Below are 26,257 nucleotides of genomic sequence, written 5' to 3' on the forward strand. Positions count from 1 at the left end.
TGGCCGTTTCTATCCAAAAGGGGCTTTGAGGTAGTCCTACTACTTTAGAGAGCCAGGGGGACAAGTGCAAGAAGGAGTTTTTGATGCACTTGGTTTCTTCCCCCCACCCGACTAAACTTTTGCACTTCCTTACCAGTTCCCTTGAGATGCCCCTGGACTTAGATTAGACCACGTCGGGGCTAAGAGTTTGTCGTGAAACTCTACTCCTTTTCGCTTACCACCTTTCGAGCCAAGTTTAGCTGCATCTAACATATCTTTGGTCATGATGGCTCAAGCCTTGTCCTGTTTTGCCAATGAGACCACAAATTTGGCGCATCAGGTCCAAGCATGGGTAGCTAGGTTAAGAATTCCGAGACCTCCTGGTCGAGCGACAAGCTCTCATTTGGCCCACTGCCATGGTTTGGAGGATTTTGTGTTGTTTAACTATAGAAATCTTTTTACTAGTTTTAAGAACTCTTTCCAGTGACACTTAAGACATCTTGAGAAGTGGGCTGGTGAAAGCAAGTATGTGGTCCCAATCTTCGCAGCAGGTCAAATTGATTAGAATTTGCGAAGATGCTGCTATAGTTTTGAAGGAAAAGAAGGATAAGGAGCCACGTGTAGAGAGAGAGAGAGAGAGAGAGAGAGAGAGACGCCTTGTGTCAAAATGCACGTGGATAGAGGCGGCAGCCATCCGAGGTCCATGCTTTGCACACGGCAAGCGTGCGACCCTCCAAGCTGAGCCCGAGAGGAGATTCAGTGCCAGACGAGGAAGGCATGTCTGTGCGTAGAGCTCTCTCTCTCTCTCTCTCTCTCTCTCTCTCTCTCTCTCTCTCTCTCTCTCTCTCTCTCTCTCTCTCTCTCTCTCTCTCTCTCTCTCTCTCAGTGCAGGGGGGGATCCCGTCAAACTTTGTACAGGTGGTGTTGTGGCCATGGAGAGCACGTTTGTGCTTCGTTATGCTTGCATCAACATCTGTGTCGCTTGAATCAAACATTCTATGTGCTGTCACAAATTCGCAGTGAACCCATCTCAATGAAGCACAGCAACTGCTTCTCTGTCCTGACGCAGAGCATCCCACTGTAGCCAATGGTGAAATAGCCAGGCCTCCTCGTCTGTGCTCTGACAGATTTGGAGTGCACGCAGAGGACTCAATTGAAAGCACCCAAATGATTGCGCGAGGGAAACACACCCAGCAGAACTTTTCCTTCTAGTGCAAATTTCGGCGGCGAATGTACCGGGCTAATAAATTAACGCGGGGGCAGTTAGACCCAGTATGTCACTAGTAGGCTTATAGGGGAGCACAAATGAGTTTATAACTTTGATCCGGCTCGAAAATGGAAGAAGAGCAAACTGTTACCTTTTTCATTTTTGTTCTGACTATTTCAAGGACCCAATGAAAATCTTTGTTTGTGAGTCACATCCACCCCAAGGGGGGCCCAGGTGCCTGAAGTAATCATCAATCCTAAATGTCCACAAAAGACCACATTGTTCCTCCCATTAGATTAAGAGTAACTAGATTTTATACTAAATTGTACTTCTCAATTAGAAAGAGGATGCTTGATAGAACACGGAGAGTGTATTCTAGTAGGTGTGCCAAATTGTCTCATTAATTTGAATGTAGAGAGATTCCCCTTTATTTTAAAGGGAAGTTTATTTGGAGATTTAAATGAAAGGGCTAAGTTGCCATCTGATGCACCATCCAAGGGAGGCAGGTGCTCGTGAAGGGGTTTGTAAGGCTGACGAGTAGTCGAATGCCATGGATTGGCTTAGAGCGAAATGCATTGTGGATGTTGTTGATGATGCGTTCGGTGGTGCAGTGGACTGAGGAGGGCATATTATGAGCTTTAATGCTCCAACCCCATCTTTGTTGGAATCCGAGAAGATTCCAACTAATGAGCAGATAGTGCGAAAAGGTTCAAGAAAAAAGTTAACTACTCTAAGGTTCCTTCAATAAACAAGTTATCCAATTTAAATTTAAATTCACAACACACATAGTTCCTTCGTTGAGAATGGAATGACCAAATTACGAGCTTGGAAATCATGGTCCAACGAAATCGTTGAAAGGATTCATTTATCATTTCAACCTAGAAAAACTACAACATAAGAGGTTTGCTCGGGGAATATTCGAACGCTGGCAAATATTTGGAAAATCCTCGATTGGACCTTGAATGTCAAGCTCTAATGAAATATCTGGGATTTTTCAATTTCAACCTGGAAATTTACACTTCAAACCAAGAATTGTGAGTTGAGTCAGTGTTTAGGGAAAGAGAACTTTGGGTGTCACTCCCGTGTGCGTGCGTACATGCACGTGCGCATGTATGTGTGTGTGTGTATTTGAAATAGGAAAAGTCTGTTTGTATGCGAGCACAAACCTTTTGGTGACCAACTTGATAAAATATTGTATATTTCCCAAACCATGGACTTGGGTTTCACAACAATGGTGTTGTACTTCCCCTCTTTGAGTGTTAGGTAGCCTACTGCATGGGATAACTTGTGAGGGCATCTAGTTTATAACTCATGGAAACTCCCCCCCCCCCCCCCCCCCCCCCCCCCACACCAAAAACAAGTGAAAGGGTCACAACGGCTTTCAAAAACAATAAGAAAATGATAAAATTGTTTAAACTGGTATCAGTGTTTGGGAAAGGATTGCATCAGCTTAGTTTTGAACCGATTGAAAATCGAGACTAGCTAACTGCAAACCATGGTAAACAAAAAACGGATGAAATATGTGAGAAAGTCGTCCAAACATTTTACAAATCTCAAAATTTTTGTTAGTATTTCTCGTTTTTTTCTTTGTGAGAAGGAAACTCGATCAACAATCGCTTAATAAAAGAGACTTTCTTGAATGTTAACACTAATTGGAATCAAGCTATAAAATGCAAAAAATATAAAGCCATATGAAGTTGTGAAATGTAAGGTAAAATAAAAATAAGTAATTAATATATGTCTGTGTGTAGAATTTATTAGAACTATGCAGGGTGAAGCTTCACTTTCGTATTCCAAAACAATAGAATGCAAAAAAAAAAGATATATGTTGTGTGTGTGTGTAAAATTTACTAAAATTATGTGAAGTGAAACTTCACTTTGGCATTCTAAAACAATAGAATGTAAGAAAAGTAAAGACAAGATGTGAAATGAAAGGTAAGTCTCCATCATGCACATAAAACTATGAAGTCTCCCTAACTCAACCCAACACTAACGGTTCCTTTTAGAAAGCCAAAAAGACCATGGGGCCTTCAATGAAGATCGAACGGTATGATCAACGACACAAAAACATGGCACAATTCTTACGATGCTTGTGATTGGTTTGATGGGTTTGAGTTTACTTTTTATGTCAAATTTTACTTCCGCCCGGATCACTGTACTTTATAAGCAAGTAAAGTGGCTAGGGATGCAATGAAACTCATGGGGGCATGCGATTAGGGCAACAAGCTACCAGCGAGGAGGATACATATTCAAATCCAAGGGGTGGTCAACGGCCTTGCTTTCTTTAAGCTGTCCGCTCTCCCTATTGTTGATCCCACTGCTTGGGGTCATTAAAGATAGCATGACCTTTAGTGTGGTGCCTCCCCTTGCCCCTCTTTTGCAAAAAAAACTAGGGTTTAGTGTATCTTTAATTGGTTACAATTTCAAATTTCTTTCTTATTAGATTCTAAGCTTGTCTTGAAGAGGACCCAAATAAATTTATAAGTTTCAGTGTAAATAAGGGCAAATGCTTCAAATTTTGACCCAAGAGTCTTAAGTGTGCCCTTATTTTCCTCAATTAGGAAAAATATTTTTGGCAAGCCTTGTCGCCCTAGCTCAGGAAAGCATATTTATGAAAAATTATTGTATAGCTTTCCCAATTGAGGATGACAAATCCTTGTTGTCATGTCATTCTTCCTTAATTTTCAAATTCAAAATTTGGGCATTGTAATTATATACCTAATATATAGCCTGGGCTATTCTGTTGTCTAGTAATTTTTCCTTTAAAATGAAGACTACGAAAATAATTCCTTTTTGAGCATAGATGCCCGCCAAATGCCCCCATAACCCGATTGAAAATGAAAATTGTTGGTTATAATTTCATAAGACCTTAAATTTCAAGGCCTATTTTAGGCATTTTAGTTGTAGATCTAGACAAATTCCCGAGGTTTTATTCAAATCTTGGTCGTCTAATTCTTCGATTAAAAATGGAGTTCCTAGTAATAACGGCTTTAGACATTAATTGTCAAGGTTCATGTCCGAATGTTGTTGTTATAAATATAATTGACATACGAATTATACGTTACTTGCATATCAGGTTGTCAAATTAGTTTGTGCCATTGTTAACAAGGTCTAACTGGTTAAACTGTAGAATCTTGACTCTATTCCATACTTGCCTCAAAGAAAACCGATAAATTTTTACAAGTTTTAGTATAGATATCGATGAATCCTTTAAATTTTGATCTTTTTTTCTTTTTTGGGCAAATCACACAACTTTCGTGCGAAGTGACAAAGTACGCCAACATATCACTTGGTCATATTCTAACCGATGATCGTGGTCATCAAAGATGAATGCTCAAACAACCAAACTAGCTCGTTTGAACAAAACCAAAGTGCTCTCATTTTTCTATGGTTAGATAACAAGTTTTGGTAAGCCCTGGCTTGTACTAGGGCCAAAAAATATTCTATGTTTCCATCAACAATGCCCAATATGTACAATGACTTAAGGCTACACGAGGGTACATAGAAAATTATCCTCTTTTTGCACCCTTTTGTCCTAAGGTCGTAAGGGCTCTAAGCCTCTAGTGAGTGATGGGACTTTGGATTCTACTAACTTTGATTCCAAGAAAGTTGAATCGACTTGTCTACCATTGTCAAGAAGGTATAAACTTTTTGGCCAATGATCGTAGGTATAAGCTTGTCTCCTTATAAAGCACTTTATAGGTTGAAAAAGCACATGACTCCTAACAGAGTACACTAACGCTTGAAGCTTAGCACAAATGAGTACATGAGCGCGTGCACACATACACACAGAAGCATTAGTGTGTGTTGATGCACATGCGCATTGTCGTGATCTTGTTGTTTTTGGTTTAATTTTTTTTATCTGTTCCAGTTGGATTATATCGCATGCCTAGCTTTGTCAAAAAATTTGGTTTAGTCACAAACATAGAAAAGCTAGGTATAACCTCCTTCTCAATGGCAGATAAATAACATAATATCAACTTTCTCCTTTGTTTCAAGAGTTACAAACAAGCACATGCTTTGATTGCTAAACTTGCATGATGCACTATATTTGCAAATATCTACCATTTCTCAAGTGCTTTCATCGAAACATTTTTGGTTTGGGGTTGTGCTCTCGAGCAGTCTTTTGGCTCATTAGTGCCCTTTATTGCCTTTGCAAAGTTACTGTAGGTGTATGAAGAAATGAAACATTTTTTTTGGGGTGCAAGTACATTGGGAGCCTCAAATTCGGCCTAAGAAGGCCAACTTACCTATTCATTTATGACTCTAGAAGCAACCAAATCCAAAATAGGGTAACACTCCGTTATTGAAATAGCATGGACAATATAAAACCACATTCTTTCCGTTGTTAGCGGGTTCCAAAGAGATTGGAAAAGGATATCTTTTGTCAAATGAGTTAAAAAGGCAAGGCCTCTATCTTCTATACATCTACTAACAATGTCTTGCAAGTTGGAACATAGAGAAACTCTTTAAAAGAAGCCAACACGATGACTAACTACTAGAAATGTGATTTATAGGATTGTGAAATAGGTTATAGGCATCGGCTTTATAGGTGGAGTCTTCACACACACACACACACACACACACACACACACACACACACACTGGTGGAGGTGGTTCTCCAATTTTCATAAACCTGTAATATTAAGCCAGTTTGGTTGCAAATAGTGGCAGATAGTTTACATACATACTTTCTATGTACTCCATCGTAGCTCATACTAGACTTATAGACTTATAGCTCATACATACATACTTTCTATGTACTCCATCGTAGCTCATACTAGACTTATAGAGGCCGAGGATTTCTTATTGTGCTGAAGAGACGAGGGTATATTTTTCAATTTTGCGAATTTGCTCAAATAGTTTGTCTTTGTACAGAGGCAATGTACCTTTGGATTTTCATTGATTGTTCAACGCAAGGGTGAAGACGTAAGAGATTGTTTTAAACAAAAGAGTTTGACAATTCTTCAGTGCACACCTCCTTGCTTTGTGCCTATGTTTTGGCTCTTTCTCTTTTTCCAAATTTCACATTATATGCCTACCACCTATTTAAATTAAGAAAATTAAATGCATGCACACAAATACATGATTAATATGTAAAGCTCAGGTAAAGGCACATGAATGTGCAACGTACCGTCTTTTGAGTGGTAAGTTTGTTTCCATAGAAAGTGAAGCGACAATGCAAGAGGGCTACATTATAGTGTCGTATGCACCTTCACCAACAAACTACTAGATAGAGCCTAGGAGTGTATGGACTACCAATATGAAACATAGTATTTGAGTTGACAAAAAAATTCCATGGTGGGTGTCAATAGTAAAGTGTGGGTGGGTTTAATGCAAATCACAATGAAAGACCATACAAAGCCATGAGTTGGTTCTTATCTTCTTAATGAGCATTATGTAAAGGCACATGAATGTGCAACATACGGTCTTTTGAGTGGTAAGTTCGTTTCCATAGAAAGTGAAACGGCAATGCAAGAGGGCTACATTATAGTGTCGTATGCACCTTCACCAACAAACTACTAGATAGAGCCTAGGAGTGTATGGACTACCAATATGAAACATAGTATTTGAGTTGACAAAAAAATTAGATGGTGGGTGTCAATAGTAAAGTGTGGGTGGGTTTAATGCAAATCACAATGAAAGACTATACAAAGCCATGAGTTGGTTCTTATCCTCTTAATGAGCATTATGTTTCCAATGGGTTTCCATAGAATGCAAGGCCCCTCAATAATTTTAGCTCCATCCATGGTGGTGTTAGGATGAGGTTAGATGTGGGTTTTGTAGCATTAATATGTGTGAGCACCCTCTTACAAGTGGATGTCTAATCAACCTTGTGACCTGTGATAGACCAAGTTGATATACCCTATGCGGAGTCCTAGTGTATAGCCTACTTGGTAATCCTATGACATCTTCACTTATGTGCGTAAGATGCCTAGATCTAGGCTATAAATTGAGCATGTATTTAGGCTTTTCATTGTGTGCCTATGCTATGCTCTTGTGTGCATAGATTGTTTGAGTGTCATTGTAGCATTCTTAATCTCATAATCATTGATTGTGTTAAGTGAAATTGTAGCATCCTTAATCTCTTAATCATTTCATTAGCATGAATACTACTTTGGATTACCCACCATAATCCAATAGGTGGTTCTTAGGTAGGTTTTATAGAGTCTATGTAGTAAGGCCCTTTAAACTTTCTTCCCATTTGTGTTTAGATCGGTGGCGTTGCACTTATGCTAATGTTATAGTTATACCCATTGCCTCACTTTTCAAAAACCATTCCATTCAATGGTTCACCGACCAACTTTGGATTGAGGGCTTGGTTGTTCAAGCGTTTGCCCTCCCCACTTGGCACACGGCCAAGCTTTTATTTCATTAGTGGCTTCCGTGTGGGTACATTGGCACTTGTTGGCCAAGGAGTTTGTAACAACTCACATGCTGCACGAACCCATGGGCACAAATGGCACTTGTTATCCAACAAGTTTGGGCAGTCAACATGTAACGATTTAAATTTTTATGCTAGTGAAGGTGGGTGTCAACCATGGGTGGGCCCAACGTCCCTTCAAGGGGATCTAGGGCCCAAATCAGTTGATGCAGTGCGGCTTGCTCTCCATTGTCAGATTGCCGAGTAAATTGGAGTAAATCAAGGATTGATAGACTAGGGCGAAACTTGTGTAAACTAGTTGATGAGCTAGATGATGTAAACTAGGGTAGTGTACACCCACCATGCCCACATGGATCATCTGACGCACAAATGGTGTGGTAGCAAGGCTTTTGTGTGGGAATCATGAGGTCTCGGGTTCACCCCTCATGAGGGGTGACTCATGAGGAGAGGGCGATGAATTGGGCATTAACTAGGGGTGCCATTCTTGCCCCCCTTGGAGAATTGGATGGCTAAGATCACCCAACAATTTGTGGACGTTGATCTTCTAGAGGGACCCCATTGGCGCATTGCCCCCCCCAAGATGGACCTCGTGCTAGATAGTGACGTGGTGAGCGGGAGTATATGTTATTTTTGCCGTAGAAGCGCGGGAAACTTATACCATAGAAGAGGTCAGTAGGAAGTACACGTTTGGAGCTAGGGTTGAACCGTGGTGCTTTGATGTAACAATTGCCTTTGAATGGCGGGCATCATTGACTTAGGGACTCTGTTAACAATATTCGGCTTGCTGGAGTTCATTAATTATTTTTGTGAGCGATCAGAGTCGGACGAAGTACTGCTGGGCTTGCCCCGCGACATCCATCACAAGAGCGACCTGCGTAACGCGTTGCGTGCAGCATTCCTAGTGCGTCCAGCTCATAGCTCTCTCTGCCTGCGCAGGTATTCTCTTCCTCCTCTCTCTCACGCCAGACAGATCACTACGAGAGAGAGAGAGAGAGAGAGAGAGAGAGAGAGAGAGAGAGAGAGAGAGAGAGAGAGAGAGGTGGTTTCCCTGCGTTTCATTTTGTCGTTGAACAACTGAAAGTACCCACACGTTTTATTACTTGCAGTTATGCTTTCACCGCCCAGTGCTGTGCTTTCTTCACTTGAAGCTTGAATTTGGGTAGAGTCTGTCTTAATTTAGGCTTCAAGTGAGGACATAAGCCATGGCCTGGGCTTTGCCATGGCATTCAGGACTCAGTTGAGAACGCAGGACACAACCTGGGCTTTATTATGGCGTGGATGACGGGCAGATCATATTAAAGCAAGGTTTGTGCTGGTATCCAGTTGCAGTTGCATAGCTTGCATTGTAAAGGAAAGTTCTGTTTTCTCCAGGAAGGTTATATAAATGTGGTTTTTTTTTCTGTGTTTGTGTACTGTCCATAGCCATTCTCCTTTTTGGTTCTAGAAGAGGATGTTGTGGTTCCACATTTTCTCCCCATAGTGGCAGAGAAAGGGTTTTGGTTGCCATCTTTCCATGTTCTGATCCTTCATAGAGCATAGTGCAAAATTCTCAAAAGGTGACCAACTTTTGTGAACTTTGGCACAATCTCTCTCTCTCTCTCTCTCTCTCTCACACACACACACACACACACACACACACACTCTCTCTCTCTCTCTCTCTCTCTCTCTCTCACACACACACACACACACACACACACACACACACACACACACACACACACACACACACACACACACAGTTCTTCATCGACTTGAACAACCCCCCCCTCCCGAAAACACCAAAAATATAAAAGACCCTTGTTTCTCCTTCCTTATTCCCTTCTATAATTTTCTTGCTTTATTTGAGTGTTTGTGGCGAGAATTTTTTTAATGTGTGTGTGCACGCGCGTACGCTTGAGAATGTGGGTATGGGTGCTTGGATTCATTTGAGTAGGTTTGTCCGGATGAGGTTGGGTGTGTGGATCGGACGTGTGTGTGGGTGAAACCTGTGCGTGTATTTCTCCTTGTCTGTGCAGGCGTGCTTGTTTGTGTTGGCTTGGGTGCACTTTGGGATAAGTGTCAGAATGGTGGTACTTTCTTGGCTTTTAGTGGTGTTTTCCCTATTTCTATTAATAGCTGTGCTATTATTACTAGTGCTCAAAAGGCTACTTTTACGTAATTGTATTCTTCGTTTCCCTTTGAAGGGTGTGAGGCATGCGGGTGGGGCACGTGCATGTATGGTGTTCTCTTGCCTCATGTGCACAGCCGTGTGTGTGTCTGTGTGCTATGGTTTTGTTTTTGGCTCTCTCTCTTGTGCTCGAGGTTGGGGCTTGACCCTCTTAAATAGGTCACTGCATTAGCTATTCAATGCAGGTTTACTCTTCTATCATTTGGTCGAGCTACTCCTCTGCATTGTAGCCATAGAATGTCAAAATGGGAATGTACAAAATGGGTTTCAGTCCATGCGGGAACACCATTCGAAAAGTTTCGTAAGATAAATATTAACAAATGTACATGGACATTAGATAATCATCGGCAATGCACACCGCGCCAAAGTAAGATACACATTATGTGTAGTGTTTATCAGAGACCTCAAGACTTGACACTCGAAACCTCAAATAGTATAGATGTAAGAAAATCATGTTAAGAGTTTTGGAGGTCATCTGTGCGTTTCCCCATCTAGATCTTGTGAGTGATGGCTTCTTTGTGGCTATGGCCTGTAAGGTGTGAGCTTTGTCCTAGAGTCAGTAGAGTATGAGTCAAGGAGAGAGAGGGTGAAATTATTTCACATGTATTGGTGCAAGGTTGTAGAGCTACTTAAAGCGCAACAACTCAAGATCGTGTTTATGAGTCCAAGTTAATTGAATCTTGCACACCCATTTGTTAGGAAGAGCCTTTCTCCCTTTAGGCAATGACACAAGATCCCAAGTATCATTTGCATACAAGCATTTCATTTCCTCTTACATTGCAAGCTCCCACTAAGTGCTTGACTTAGCCTCTTTATAAGTAAGAGGTTCATCCTCATTTGATAACAGTACATGATGCAAAGAGGGATTAAATCTCCGTGGTTGCCTTCTCAAACGAGTTGACCTATGTACCCAATGATATACATTCTGAGGCAACGGTTCTACATCATGAGGCAACTCATTTTCAACTCTATCATGCTGCTGAAAATCATTTTCAGCCAATTCAGGTGGCTGTCCATCCTTATTAGGAGCATCAATATCATGTCCTACCTCTTCTGGCTCAAGGTTAACTGGCTGATTATCAAATTTCAGCTTGCGGTAATGCATCATTAGGCTCTTTTTCAATATCAATAGGTGGCACGAGAGGGTGAAATTTGACTGTTTTCTTGTCAGAATCAGATTTTGTAGCATTCTTAAGCAATTTTGCCTCATTGAACACTACATCTCGGCTGCGAATTACCTTTCTAAATTGTGGTAACCACACTCTATAGCCCATTTCACCTTTTTCCTTATAACTTAGGAAGACTCCTTTAATGGACTTCATATCAAGCTTTGTTCTCAAGTCATTGCGTACATGAACAAAAGCTTCGCAGCCAAATACTTTTAAATGATCATAAGAGACAGGTTTGCGAGACCAAACCTCCTCTGGAATGTCATTTTTCAACGTACTATTCGGAGAGCAATTGCAAATATGAACTGCAGTTTTTAATGTCTCTCCCCAAAACTCTTGGAAAAGATTAGCGGTGAACAACATGCAACGCACTCTCTCACATAAAGTGCGGTCGTACCTCTCAGCCACACCATTCGAAGACGGATTATAAGGTGCTGTCAACTCTTTTTTGATCCCATTATCGTCACAAAAACGTTGAAATTCAGCAGATACATATTCTCCTCCATTGTCCGACCTGAGACATTTAAGCTTAGCACTCTTTTGAGTAGTGACAAAAGCATAAAACTTCTTAAAAGCATTAAAAGTCTCACTCTTACTTTTCAACAAATGCACCCATCCTTTCCTAGTACAGTCATCAATGAATGTAACAAAATACAATGCACCATTAAAAGACTTAATAGACATAGTGCATACATCGGAGTGAATAAGATCAAGAGGATTAGCTTTGCGAGAGACACCAGAGTAATAAGAAGGTTTCTTTTGCTTTCCATAAAGACAATCGTTACAAAAATCCAAGCTTTTGCCTTTTACAACAACCCTCTTCAAAGAGAAAAGCACATCAGTACCCTTTTGGCTCATATGGCCAAGTCTCTTATGCCATAATTCCGTATGTGAAGCAACTTCAGCAATAACAAGAAACTTGCCAGGAAAAGCTTTGCATCGAAGATAGTACAAAGTATCTCTTTTAGACCCTTTTGCAACAAGCATAGAACCCTTAAGCAACTTCCATGCGTAACAAACTTGGACACTCCAAGTCAAGATTCTACCGCGACGCAGCAGAGATTCACTTCAAAACAGCTCATTGCTCACAATTGATTCGACACGTCCCGGCGGAGTTTCGTGCCTAGAGATATTGGTCCCAAAGACTGACGCCCTTTTCGGTATTTCTTTTTGTATTAATCTGTGTTCGAAGTACAAGAGAGTGGGAGGGTTCTCACTCTCAGATTCTGTGTCCAGATGCCCTGAGTTGTGAGACCCGCCCACCAATTTAAAGGTTACAAGGGATGCCGAAAAGCAGAGCCCCAAAAGCTCTCAATGAAAAGCCTTGCAAAAATAAAGCAATTTGACTCAAAAGCTGTCAAAAATCAGCCACGCAATCCAGCCAGCTAGAACTGCTTTTTTCGTACAACTTTTGCCACGTCAGCCTGCTGTCGCTTTTCTTGCCGCGATTCATGGGAGTCCGTATGGTATTGCCACGTCAACACGTCTGCCACGTCAGGGGGTGTGTGTGTATCTGCTACCCACTCAAGGTGTGTCCAGGGGCCAACCACGTCACCAATTTGTGACATTGAAAGCATTGTAATCGCCCTCGATTACTCCTGTAAAACAGACAGAGTCCATAAACTGTCTTAGCAGACACTGACTGTTAGTACCGACGCACTAGGAACAACACATCTAGCACACGTATCAATCGACAATCACATCATAGAACATCAGGACAAATCACATCCAAATTCATTCCAAATCTCAAACCATGATCAATCGATAACGTATTTAGCAATCGCATCTAGATCCAGTCGCGACCTCTCAGATGCCTGATTGACTAATCCTTATTGCAATCATGTCTATAGAGATTTATCAGACCGAAATGCTGTAGTCATCGTCTATCAATTCCTGCACTTAAACAAGTCAAGTACAAATCAATATCATATTATCGGGAATTCCAGTTCATAAAGTCATACAACAGAATATTGTCAGCTCAGCAGTATCCCTGAAACCCCAAGGGATATCAGTGACTCTATATCAAATCAAAGTATCAGGGCAATCTGTCGAGAAAGGAGTGGAATGACTCTCTTCTTGTGCAAACCCACTGCACTAGATTTGCTCATGCTGAAGTCGGGGTTCTATCGGAGTAGACTAGCTGGTTCACAATCTGAGGAGTATCTGCCAGGTCCTCCTCCATCCACTTCGCATCCAATGCGGGATAGTTCTTGAATTTAACTAAGAACCGCCTTATCACTTTACCTTTTATCTTTCTATCTTTATGTGCCAGTATCTGTTCTGGAATGAGTATCTCCTTGTTTTCCTCCACTTCGGGTTGCTCATCTGGCTTCCCATCATCGGGCACATCGCCTTTAAAAGGCTTCAGGACACTCACATGAAAAGCCTTGTGAATCCTCCAAGTATCGGCCAACTTCAGTCTAAAGGAGACATCATTTATCTTTTCTTTTATCTTGAAAGTTCCATAGTATCTCATGCTAAGCTTTGGAAAAAGCCGCTCCTTTTCCTTTTTCTTTCTCAGGCGTGCCTTCTCAAAACGTAAGAGCACCAAATCGTTCTCCTTTAATTTCAAATCACGACAATGTCAATCTGCTGCCTTTTTGTGTCTTTCTTAAGATTTCTGCAAAGCCTCCCGGACCTTGGCAAAAGCAGTATCCAAGTCTCGTGTGTACTCGTCGCTTTCAAAAATCTTATCTTTCGTGCTTAAGAAGGGTGGAACCTTCGGAGCACCTTCAATAATCTCAAATAGCGCCTTCCCCGTCGAAGAGTGAATCGTGTTATTGTAGGCAAATTCCACCAAGGGCAAATACTTTTCCCATTGAGTCTTCTGATCCAAAATGTAAGACTTCAATAAATCCAATACGATTGAATTTGCAATCTCAGATTGCCCATCTGTCTGCGAGTGGAAAGATGACGAGAACTACAACCGTGTGCCAATGTTTTCCCAAATCGCCTTCCAAAACAAACTCATGAAGCGGGGATCTCTGTCAGAAACAATTGTCTCAAGCATGCCATGTAATCTAAATATGTGGGCAATGAACAATCTCGCTAAATGATCTGGCTTGACGGTCTTCTTCACTGGAATGAAATGAGCTTGCTTGCTAAATCTGTCAAAAACAGTCCAGATACCATCATGTCCACTCTGTGTCTTTGGAAGATAAAAAATGAAATCCATAGCAATACTTTCCCAAGGGTGGGTGGTGGGTAAAGGCTGTAACAATCCCTGTGCTTTATGCCAGTCAAACTTGACCTTCTGGCATACCAAGCAACTACGTACAAAATCGTCCACATCCTTCCTGAGTCTTGGCCAAAAGAAGTATTTTTTCACATCTTTCAAGGTGGTATCAATGCCGCGGTGACCCATAAACGGTGGACAGTGGCATTCGGTTAAAACCTTTTCCCTCAGCAGATGTGTAACGCACAACATCGTTTTCTTCATCAATTAGCCATCCCGAATGGAATATCCAGCTACTACCTCGGACCTCCCCATTCTGTATTCGACCGAATACATCTGCAAAATCTGGATCTGTGGCATATTGATCGACCATATCCTTGAAGCTTTTATGATGTATCGTGGAAACAGCCAGAACCAACGGCTTCTCGGATTAAGACCGCACCCAGACTACGACCACAAGTATCACAATATACTTCGAATGACTTCTGCAAATCCAGCAAAGTTAAAACGGTCCTGTAGTCAATTTCTCTTTCAATGTCTGAAAGGCTGTCACTTTTGTGGGTCCCCATGAGAAAGGGATTGCTTTTTGTGTGATCCCGCAATGCCTGAAAGACCTGTAGCAGATGTTCTCTATGATGTGCCTCATCCTTGGAGAAGACAATAATGTCATCAAAGAAAGTGCCAACAAAAGATCTGTACTCTCTGAAAATCCTATTCATCATTCGGTTAAAGGTCATCATTCGGTTAAAGGTCGCTGGAGCATTGGTAAGGCCAAAAGGCATCACTAAAAACTTGAATAAACCAAAGTTCGTTTGAAAAGCTGTCTTGTAGACATCTCCCATCACGATTCAGATCTGATGATATCCGCTCTTCAAATCGATCATGCTGAAACAAGGGGATCCCGGTAGTCGGTCTAGAATATCGTCGATCCTAGGAATCGGAAATTTGATCTTGATGGTGATTTTGTTGAGAGCTCTATAGTCAATGCACATTCTCTAAGATCCCTCTTTCTTTAAAACCAACAACACTGGAGAGCAGTAAGGTGAAGTACTTGACTGGATACGACCGTTTTCCAAGAGGTCTTTCACTTGGTTCATAATCTCTTCATTCTTGGCTCGGCTCACATGGTAAGGTGGCCGGTTCGGTGGTGTGCTTCCAGGTATGAGATCAATGATATGATCCTCAGGATGAGCTGGTGGCAATCAGATCAATGATATGATCCTCAAGACGAGCTAGTGGCAACTCGCCTGGCAGGCCCTCAGAAAAGCAATCGGCATGAGTGGAGAAAATCTTGGTGTTCTTTATCAAGGTCAGACATATTTGTCCTATGTTCACACTAAGGTTGCTTTTTCCCACCTCACGTCGATTGGCCAGCCGTTAAATGCATGGTCCGCTCTCAATGAGTGAAAAGAGAAACAAGGGGAGGCTAGACAAGCCCTTCTTTCTTGGGTTTCCTGTCACTCTTCAAAAACACGATTAGGAATCGACACGCCCAAGTGGACTTGGGTTACGTGCGACTGCAACAAGCAAAAGAAATTCTTGTGGTTCTTTTCTTGAGTGATACAGAACACTGTCAAAGCTCTGATACCAATGTAAGGTGCAACGGAAGTGAATGTTGAACTTTGCTCAAGATGAGTGCTCATGTAACAGACTTGGACACTCCAAGTCAAGAATCAATCACGACAGCACCAAATAACCACTTCAAACAATTCATAGATCACAATAGATTTGCAGTGGCCCGATGGAGTTCCGTGCCTAGAGATATTGGCCCCAAAGACTGGCGCCCCTTTCGGTATTTCTTTTTGTATTAATCAATCATCAAAGTGTCACAAAGTGATGACGTGGCGGACAGCAGAAACCCTAATTTCTGCCAGAAACCCTAAAATTCCTGCAAACCCTAATTTTTGCCAAAAACCCTAAATTCCGGAAATCGCGGAGGCGGATTATTTTTTTTTTTTGGGAAAATGATGAGCGACGCGAATTTTGCTTTTGCTTTTTTTTTTTATAAAAAAAAAAGAGAAAAGACTCTCTAAGAGAGAGAGAGAACTGATGCTTTTGATTTTAAAAGCTTTTGGGGCTCTGCTTTTGGGCATCCCTTGTAACCTTTAAATTAGTGGTGAGGGCCTCACTTCTCAGAGCATCTGGACGCAGAGTCTGAGAGTGAAACCCTAACCGCTCTCTTGTACTTTGATGATTGATTAATACAAAAAGAAATACCGAAAGGGGCGCCAGTCTTTGGGGCCAATATCTCTAGGCACGGAACTCCGCCGGGCCAGTGCAAATCTATTGTGATCTGTGAATTGTTTTGAAGTGGTTATTTGGTGCTGTCGCGGTTGATTCTTGACTTGGAGTGTCCAAGTTTGTTACAGTGGTATCAGAGCACGGCCGATTTCTCTTCTACGGGAAATCCGATCCCCGAATTTTTTTTTTTCCGCGGCACCTATGGCTTCAGGCAATGATCAGTCGACTCCCTCTGCATCTGGAGATGCGGGCTGGGATCACAACGAAGATTCAGACAGAGAGTATGGCCCGCCTCGGCCTACTCAGGCGGAGCAAACAGAGATGGAGCGTCGTCAATTGATTGGCGATGCAACAAAGATGATGCTCAATTTTGCCAAGGACCCGAAGATGGTAAAATATATGAACCAGACCTCTTTGAAAGAGGTACAGATGGAGTGGCAGAGAACCACAACACCACTCCCGAAACCCGCTCTCAAGAAACCTTCTACCTCCAAGAAATATACGGAGAAGGAACTGGAGAACGTGGTTGATGCACGGATTGCTCAGCTTTTCGACGTGCAAAAGAAAGGCAAAAAGCACGGCAAAAAGCAGAACAAAGGTACTGACTTCCCGGGATATTTGGGTCGTCAGTCGACATTCGACAAAGCAAAGAAACGGAAGAAGCGTGTTCGATTTGAAGGAGTACCGAGTTCTTCTTCTTCTTCTTCTGACAGTTCTTCTAGCTCCTCGGATTAGAGCGAAGAAGACAGAAAAAAAGCAAAAAGCGAAGCAAGACACAAAGCTTCGGAACGGGCAAGAAAAAGGCAAAGAAGGCTACATCTCGCCCAGAGACTGACAGTTCTACTGAGGACTCGTCTACAGACAGCTCAGATTCCGATGACGGAAAGTTTTATGCGAACAAGAAGAATTTTTACAAAGCCAACCAGTATGACTTTCTCGAAGATAACAGCAAGAAAGTCCGAGAGTTTAAGGAAGGTGGCCACTCGATCAAGTTTGATACTTTTCAGGATACTCAGATGCTTCGAAGGCTTTCTCTCTTATACAGCAGTTTGACATCGCTTTCGCGGGAGGACGCTATTCAGAGCACTCCAAGATTCGGAGAGCTGCCTCCTACTCTGAGGGGAATGCTCGTACTTGGTGGTCCACGCTTCTATTAAGCAAGACTGTGCCAGTTACATGGCTGAAATTCAAGAGGCTTTTTATTTCTTCTTGGTTGACTCAAGACTTTGAGCGAGATATACGAGCTGCTTGGAACCATCTCCGGATGACCAAGAGCGATACAGTGAATTCTTATTGTGAAAGATTGTGGAGCTCTTTTCTACCCGCCTCTTCATTCAAGAAGATCTCGTTCAGAGAACAAATTGAGCGGTTTACCTTGGGTCTACCTACAGAGATCCGAGATCACTGCTTGGAACAGAAGTCAGCTTCTATTCAGGAGTTGATGAGTCATGCGAAGCGGGGCTTTGCCATTCACTCTGGCAGACTGACCTACCCCACAGATGAGGCCATGACACAACGAGCCAAACAGACTTCTGGGAATGAAAGTAGAATGAAAAAGAGCAACCCAGAGAAAAAATAAGGGATGCACGACCCAAGCTTACTCCTGAGGAGAGAGCTCGCTTCATCAGAGAGGGGAAGTGCTTTGGATGCGGGAAACATGGACATATTTCCGCAAAGTGCCCTGATAAGGCACAGAAAGAACAGAATGATAAAGACGACGACAGGTCTGAGAGTTCGAGAGCAGCTGAGGAATGTGGCAGAAAAGGCAGATAGAAAAGCAGAACTGGTACCACATGGCGTGGGACTTGCACCGAATCAAATGAATGAAAGTACAAACTTTGCCGTTTTTTTTTGGGGCAAAGTGAAGGATCAAGAAGCTCTTTTGAAGGAGCCAAGGCCAACTTCTTTTCACTTGGAATTGGCGGCTCGATTTGGAACCGCGCCCGACAGACTGACGCCACTGGCGGAGGTAGTTCGACTAGCACCCGGATGGGATGTTGCCATTACACCGAGCATTGGCAAACTTCGTTTGCAATGACAGGGGTGTTCAGGGCACGTGAGTGACGTTCTACTCGGGATCCCTTGGTACCACAAGAACTACGCCGTGGTTGACTATCGGGCCGAGAAAGCGACTTTGATAAATGAAGGGCTTAGAGATTGTACTTGATGAACTTCAGTTTTCTTACTCATTCTTTTGGGAGAACTGAACCATGGATAAAAGTTGAATATGTTTTGACCTGAAGAAAAGAACGCCAAGATTTTTTTCTCCACGCTCATGCCGATTGCTTTTGAGAGGGCCTGAAGATCATACCATTGATCTGATATCTGGAAGCACACCACCGAATCGGCCACCTTATTGTGTGAGCCGAGTACAGAATGAAAAGATTATGAACTCAGTGAAAGACCTCTTGGAAAAGGGTCTTGTCCAGCTTAGTACTTCACCGTATTGCTCTCCAGTGTTGTTGATTTTGAAGAAAGACAGATCTTGGAGAATGTGCATCGATTATAGCACTCTCAACGAAATCACCATCAAGAACAAATTTCCGATTCGTAGGATCGATGATATACTCGACAGGTTACAGGGATCCTCGTGCTTTAGCAGGATTGACTTGAAGAGTGGATATCATCAGATCAGGATAGCGCCAGGAGATGTCTACAAGACAGCTTTTCGGACGACTTTTGGGTTATTTGAGTTTTTGGTGATGCCTTTTGGCTTAACCAATGCTCTTGCGACATTTAACCGGATGATGGACAGGATTTTTCGAGAGTACAGGCTATTTGTTGGCACTTTCTTTGACGACATCATTGTTTTCTCGAAGAATGAGGCAGAACACAGAGATTATCTGCTTCAAGTCTTTTAGGCATTACGAGATCACACGCTAGTGATTAATGCAAAGAAAAGTGAATTTTTTCCTACCATGGATACACTTTTTGGGACACATTGTGTCAGCAACACAACAGGAGTGCAAATGGACCCGGCCAAGATAGAGACTATCCGTGATTGGCCCGATTTGAGGAATGTCCATGAAGTTAGAAGCTTCTTGGGACTATGTTCATACTACAGGCGGTTCATACGAAAGTTTGCAGAGGTTGCTTCCCCTTTGCATATCTTGACACAGAAAGGAGTACCTTTTTCGTGGGGACCCACAGAGGTGACTGCCTTTCAGACATTGAAAGAGAAATTGACTACGGGACCTATTTTGACTTTGCCGGACTTGCAGAAGTCATTCGAAGTATATTGTGATGCTTGTGGTCGTAGTCTGGGTGCGGTCTTGATGCAAGAAGGCCATGTCATAGCTTACGAGAGCCGTTTGTTCTCTAGGCCGGAGATGACAGCACAGATTTATGAGAAAGAGCTTTTGGCGGTTATCCATGCTCTTACTCAGTGGCGGCATTACCTACTCGGAGCGGATTTTATTGTCTTTACAGACCATCAGAGTTTGCGCTACTTCTTGTCACAGAAGCAGCTTTCGGAAAAGCAGATGCGGTGGGCGAACATCTTGTCACAGTTTCACTTCCAGATTGTCCATGTGCAGGGACAGAAGAATGTGGTGGCAGATGCTTTGTCTCGGAAACCGTTGGTTCTGGCTATTTCCGCGATACATCATAGGAGCTTCGAGGATATGGTCGATCAGTGTGCCACAGATACAGATTTTGCAGATATTTTCACACGGATACGGGATGGGGAGACAGTAGCTGGATACTCCCTTCGGGAAGGCTTCTTGATGAAAAAGACTATGTTGTGCGTTACACAGCCGTTGAGGGAAAAGGTTATGACTGATTGCCACTGTCCACCTTTTACGGGTCACCGCAGCATTGCTACCACCATGAAAGGGGTAGAGAGAGATTTCTTTTGGCAGAGACTGAAGAAGGATGTGGAAGAGTTTGTGCGCAGTTGCTTGGTATGCCAGAAGGTCAAGTTTGACAGGCATAAGGCACAGGGATTGTTACAGCCTTTACCCATACCCACCCACCCGCCCCTGGGAAAATATTGAAATGGATTTCATTTTTTTTTATCTCCCGAGAATACAGAATGATCACGATGATTTTCCGATTACATGGCACGCCTGAGACGATTGTCTCCGACAGAGACCCCAGATTTATGAGTTTGTTTTGGAAGGCAATTTGGGAGAACATTGGGACGCGGTTGCAGTTCTCGTCATCGTTCCACTTGCAGACTGACGGGCAATTTGAGATTGCCAATTCAGTGATTTTAGATTTATTGAAGTCTTGTATCTCGCATCAGAAGACTCAATGGGAAAAGAACTTACCTTTGGTGGAATTTGCCTACAATAACACGATACACTCTTCGACGGGGAAGACGCCATGAGAGATTGTTGAAACTGCTACAAAGGTTCCATCCTTCCTGAGCACGAAAGATTAGAAATTTGAAGCGGATGAATATTCGCGAGATTTGGATACGGCTTTTGCCAAGGTTCGCGAGACTTTGCAGGAGTCTCAAGAACGACAGAAAAAGGCAGCGGATCGCCGTCGTCGCGACATGAAATTGAAGGAGGATGATTGGGTGCTCTTACGTTTTGAGAAGGCACGCCTACGAAAGAACAAGGGAAAGGAGAGGCTTTTTCCAAAGCTTAGTATGCGATACTACGGCCCTTTCCAGATTACTAAAAAGATAAATGAAGTCTCCTTCCGATTGAAACTGCCAGATACTTGGAGGATTCACAATGCATTTCATGTGAATCTCTTGAAACCTTTTAAAGGTGATGTGCCTGATGATGGGGAGCCTGATGAGCAACCCGAAGTGGAAGAAAACGAGGAGATCCTTGTTCCTGAACAGATTTTGGCACATAAGGATACGAAGAATAAGGGTAAAGTTCGAAGGCGGTTCTTGGTTAAGTTCAAGAATTATCCTGCACTTGATGCGAAGTGGATGGAGGAGGAGGACCTAGCAGATACTCCTCAGATTGTGAAACTTTACCTCGATGCTTTTGGTTTAGCATAGTCTACTCCAAATGGAACCCAGAATTCAGCTTGGCCGAAGATCTGGTGCAGTGGGATGCACAAGAGGGGAGTTACTCCACTCCTTTGTCAACAGATGCCTCGATTTTGATACTAACGTCACTGATGTCTCTTTGAGCTTCAGGGATACTGAGAGCTGACAGTATTCTGCTGGATGACTTTATGAAATGGAATTCTTGATTATGATACTGATTTGTTCTTGACTTCTTGTGAGTGCAGGAACTGATAGCCGAAATGACTGCAGCATTTTGGTCTGATTGATCTCGAATAGACATGGTTGCAATAGGGGTTAGTCAATCGGACATCGATGAGGTCCCGATTGGACCTAGATGTGATTGCTAGCTACATTGCCGATAAATCATGGTCTAAGATCCGAATGAATGTTGAATGTCATGTGATGTCCTGTGATGTCTGGTGATGTCCTGTGATGTCGTGTGATGTGACTGTCGATTTTGTACATGTGCTAGATGTGTGTTCCTAGTACGTAGGTACTAACAGTCAGTGTCTGCTAAGACGGTTTATGGCTTTTGTCGGTTTTGCAGGCGTAATCGCGGTCGATTACAATGCTTTCAAGAGGGGGGTATGTCACAAAGTGATGACGTGGCGGACAGCAGAAACCCTAATTTCTGCTAGAAACCCTAAAATTCCTGCAAACCCTAATTTTTGCCAAAAACCCTAAATTCCGGAAATCGCGGAGGCGGATTATTTTTTTTTTTTGGGAAAATGATGAGCGACGCGAATTTTGCTTTTGCTTTTTTTTTTTATAAAAAAAAAAGAGAAAAGACTCTCTAAGAGAGAGAGAGAACTGATGCTTTTGATTTTAAAAGCTTTTGGGGCTCTGCTTTTGGGCATCCCTTGTAACCTTTAAATTAGTGGTGAGGGCCTCACTTCTCAGAGCATCTGGACGCAGAGTCTGAGAGTGAAACCCTAACCGCTCTCTTGTACTTTGATGATTGATTAATACAAAAAGAAATACCGAAAGGGGCGCCAGTCTTTGGGGCCAATATCTCTAGGCACGGAACTCCGCCGGGCCAGTGCAAATCTATTGTGATCTGTGAATTGTTTTGAAGTGGTTATTTGGTGCTGTCGCGGTTGATTCTTGACTTGGAGTGTCCAAGTTTGTTACAAAAGTACGAGAGAGCGGTTAGGGTTTCACTCTCAGACTCTGCGTCCAGATGCTTTGAGAAGTGAGGCCCTCACCACTAATTTAAAGATTACAAGGGATGCCCAAAAGCAGAGCCCCAAAAGCTTGAAAGCAAAATCAGATTCTCTCTCTCTCTCTCTCTCTCTCTCTCTCTCTCTCTCTCTCTCTCTCAATGAGAGTCAGTAGAAAGCAAGTTCTCTTTTTCTCTCTCTTTCTCCCAAATCATAGCAAAAAGCTGAGATTTGCGTCGCTCTTTTTTTTTTCCACCTTCGTGATTTCCGGAAATTAGGGTTTCTGGTAGAAATTAGGGTTCGAAGAAATTTAGGGCTTCTGGCAGAAATTAGGGTTTTTGCTGTCAGTAGCCATGTCATCACTTTGTGACAACTCCGAACTGTGCTCAAGGTTCCTTTTACTTACGGAAGGGAGAGCCTTCCGTTCTTTTAGTGAGAGAGTGAAAATGATCACAAACAAAATGCTGAGATTGAGAGATAGAGAGAGAAGAATACGACACCAGAATGTTGTCAAACCCTCCTCCGAAGGCCCCACTCTCTATGGCGAGAGCGGTCTACTATTGATTGCACAAATCTCTACAATGCTATGGACTTGCCGACGATGTCGATGACGACGAGACGGGCTGAAATCTGAAAACGCTAAGGGCTGAAATCTGCAAATCTTGTATCTACTGAATTTTGACTCTACGACGGTGACGACGGCGATGACGACGATGCAACGACGATGCACTGAAAACGCAGATGCTGAATTCTGCGAATAGCGGGCTGAATCTGCAAACTTTGGCTGATCTAACAGTGCGGCGAGGATCTGCTGCGGGAAGGTGAGATTTGCAAGGTTTGGGGGACTGCGGTGTGGAGTCACACGCTGAAATTGAAAATGTTGATGCAGAAATTGGGTGTGTCATCGGGAATCTGCTAAACGCTAGGCTGAAATGCTGGTCCAAAAACGATAGGGCTGAATCTGTATCTGCTGCAGAAAACGCTATGGGAATCTGCTGGGTCCTGCTATCGCTAGGCTGATTTGCAAATGCAAAACGCTGGTTCTTGGTGGTTGAAAACGCTAGGTTTGCTGCCGGGGGGTCTTGCTGAGAAGGTGCTCTGTTGGACACTTGGTCCCTGCTGCCTCTTCTGCCAGAAAGTGCTAGCGCTAGTTTTTCTTATATACATGCTTCGTCAAATTGCCCTGCCCAGTTTCCCAACAAAGTCACTTATCAATAATAAGTGAAAAATGGCTAACATGGGGAAAATAGGTTCTGTGCACCGTGAAATGCTCCCGATGGAATCTGATGGTAATGCTGATGATCATGCTGTGTGCAACCAGAGGATATGCATCTACTCTAAGTGCCTTGACATGCACGGTCTGCGAACAGACTCACAAAAGTGCCAGAACACTTCCTAAGCTAACTGAACTGAACCCTTGTCACGAAGTAGCTTGTCCACGTACACATAGGGTTAGATGTGTACGTGACAATTTAACCTTATTATGACTTGATTGTGATGTGCGGCGCCACAGTCATAGTACATACACAATAGACATGTCCATCATGTAGGCTTGAGCCTTGAGAGAGAGAGAGAGAGAGAGAGAGAGAGAGAGAGAGAGAGAGAGAGAGAGAGCATTGAGAGAGGGAGGGTAGAGGCTAGAGCTTGATAGGGTAGAGGATATAGCAATGCATTCACTTGTAAGTTGTGAAGGGAAGGGGTGAGGGGGTTGCATTATATAGGGCTTTGCTCACTTTCAAACAAAACTAGCCTCCAAAAAATCTGCCCGTTTTTGAATGTTGGCCGGAAATATGGCCGTTGACCTCAATTTGGTAGTCCGGCCATTATGTCTGCCCGTTCCAGCCGATCTTGTCCATACCGGTCCGTTCCGGTTTGACCCTGCTTGCCGAAACGCACGTTCGTTCTAAGACGTTCCATGTCAGTCCCAAGCCTCGGAACGCCGTTCCTGCGTTTCAGACTCTTGCATCTGCGTTCCCCGGTATTCTGCTGTGCGTGCTTTGACTTCGCGAACTCAAGGGAAGAACCTAAAGAATCAAGTAGAACCAAGAACCCAAAGAACCTCTCAGTTTTTTTTCTCAAAGAAGCTTCGTGTTTCGATCCCAGACCTATCAGCCACTAGCACCCTTTGTCCATTGCGCATCGGGCGCGCTCCAGTCTTCATCGCTATGTCTTTGAACGAAGATCAACACTGAATACACGAAAAGCCAAAGCTTGAGTACCGAGATCTACTTGAGTACCAAAATCTGGCGCCCCTTTCAGTATTTCTTTATTATATTAATGCTTAAGCAAAGTACAACTCTCGAGAGGTCCTCTCCTCTCAGACTCTGCGTCTAGATACTCTGAAGAGTGAGGCCCCTTGGGTCCATTTTATTCTTACAAAGGATGCCAAAAGCAGAGCCCCAAAAGTATTCTAACTCAAAAGCAATTGGTCCAAAAGCAACTGGTCAAAAAGCTGCCAGTAAATCTTTCAATGCAAAAAGCGGAATTCCGTACAATCTGCCACGTCAGCAGTTGTCAGTGCTAATTGCGGACTTCCGTACAGCCACATCAACAGCCTGTCAGTGCGTTTTACGAGCTTCCATACAGTTTGCCACATCATCAGCCGTACTCTCTTGCTACGTCTTTTGTTCGGGCAGACACTGCCACGTCATGAGCCGAACTGTCTTGCTGTGTCTTTTGTCCGGACAGGCACTACCACGTCATCATTTTGTGACATACCTCCCTCTAATCGCCTTCATCATTTTGTGACACCAGCATTCAACGCTTTCAACACCAGCAATAGTCAGCATTTTCAGATTCAGCCTCAAATGAGATCAGATAAGGTCAGATGAGCGTCTTTAGATTCAGCATCAGATTCAGATCAGATTAGCGTTTTCAGATTCAGCCTCAATTCAGACTAGCCCTCTCAGATTCCGCCTCAGATCAACGTACCAGATTCAGCCCCAGATCAGCCACACGTTTTTCAGTTTTAGCCATCGTCGACATCAGCATTATCAGATCAGCCCATAGCCAAGTCGTCGTTTGCACATCCCATTCAACATCCCTAGCATTTTGCATCAGTTCAACATCAGTATGCAATACTCAGTATTTAACATTCAGCCAGTGTACTAGCATTTGTGCACGTAAATAAAGCAAGTACTTCCTCTGGCAACAGAGCAAGGAGGCCCTCAAGGGTGGTTGGAACTTGGGACTCAACATGGCGTGTCGTCTCTCTTATCTCTCTCTACCTCTCTGATTCATTGTGATTCAGTTTAGTTTCTAAAGTAACCTCATGTTTGTGTGAAGTACTAGATTCGAGCTAAATCCAAACTCTTCCGCTGCACCCAACAGTTAACTTTGTAAGGTACATGCTCAATCATACCACCAAATTGCTAAAAAAATTGAGACCATCGTGCTTGTCTATTACTCCAATGTGCACCATGCGTAGATTGAAGCCACCTAAGGGCTTAATGATTTGTGCGAACGACAAACTCACGCCATAAATCAAATGCTTTTAATGTTTTAATGCATGAATGACAGAAAGAAGTTCCTTATTATAGACAAAATAATTTTTTTAGCACTATTTAGTTTACAAGAGAGAAACCGCGCCAATGGCAATGTTACTAGCGTTGGTTCAAACCTCAAAAGGCTCCTCCTAAGAGGCAAGGACGAGGCATGGTGCCTCTGTGACTGCTACTTTGAGTGCTTCAAAAGCACTCTTAGTGACATCGGTCATGGCGAGTCTTGACACCTTTTAACAAATGAGACAATGGTGCGGCAATATGTGCAAAGTGCTTGATATGAGAACTGTATGCTTGAC

At 43.0% G+C, this 26,257-nt stretch overlaps 1 protein-coding gene across 2 annotated transcripts in view; it reads left to right on the forward strand.

The window, feature by feature from the left end:
* The first annotated feature begins 8,716 nt into the window (after nucleotides 1–8,716).
* DCL1 (dicer-like 1) overlaps nucleotides 8,717–26,257 on the forward strand; it is a 193,755-nt gene continuing 176,214 nt past the window's right edge. For both annotated transcript variants that reach the window (XM_086493338.1, XM_086493339.1), the window contains exon 1: nucleotides 8,717–8,876. The gene's annotated coding sequence lies outside the window, so the exon portion shown is untranslated. The remainder of the gene's footprint in view (nucleotides 8,877–26,257) is intronic.

This window comes from Adiantum capillus-veneris, chromosome 21, assembly GCF_014529385.1.
Source record: "Adiantum capillus-veneris isolate H3 chromosome 21, ASM1452938v2, whole genome shotgun sequence".
Classification (NCBI taxonomy): domain Eukaryota; kingdom Viridiplantae; phylum Streptophyta; class Polypodiopsida; order Polypodiales; family Pteridaceae; genus Adiantum; species Adiantum capillus-veneris.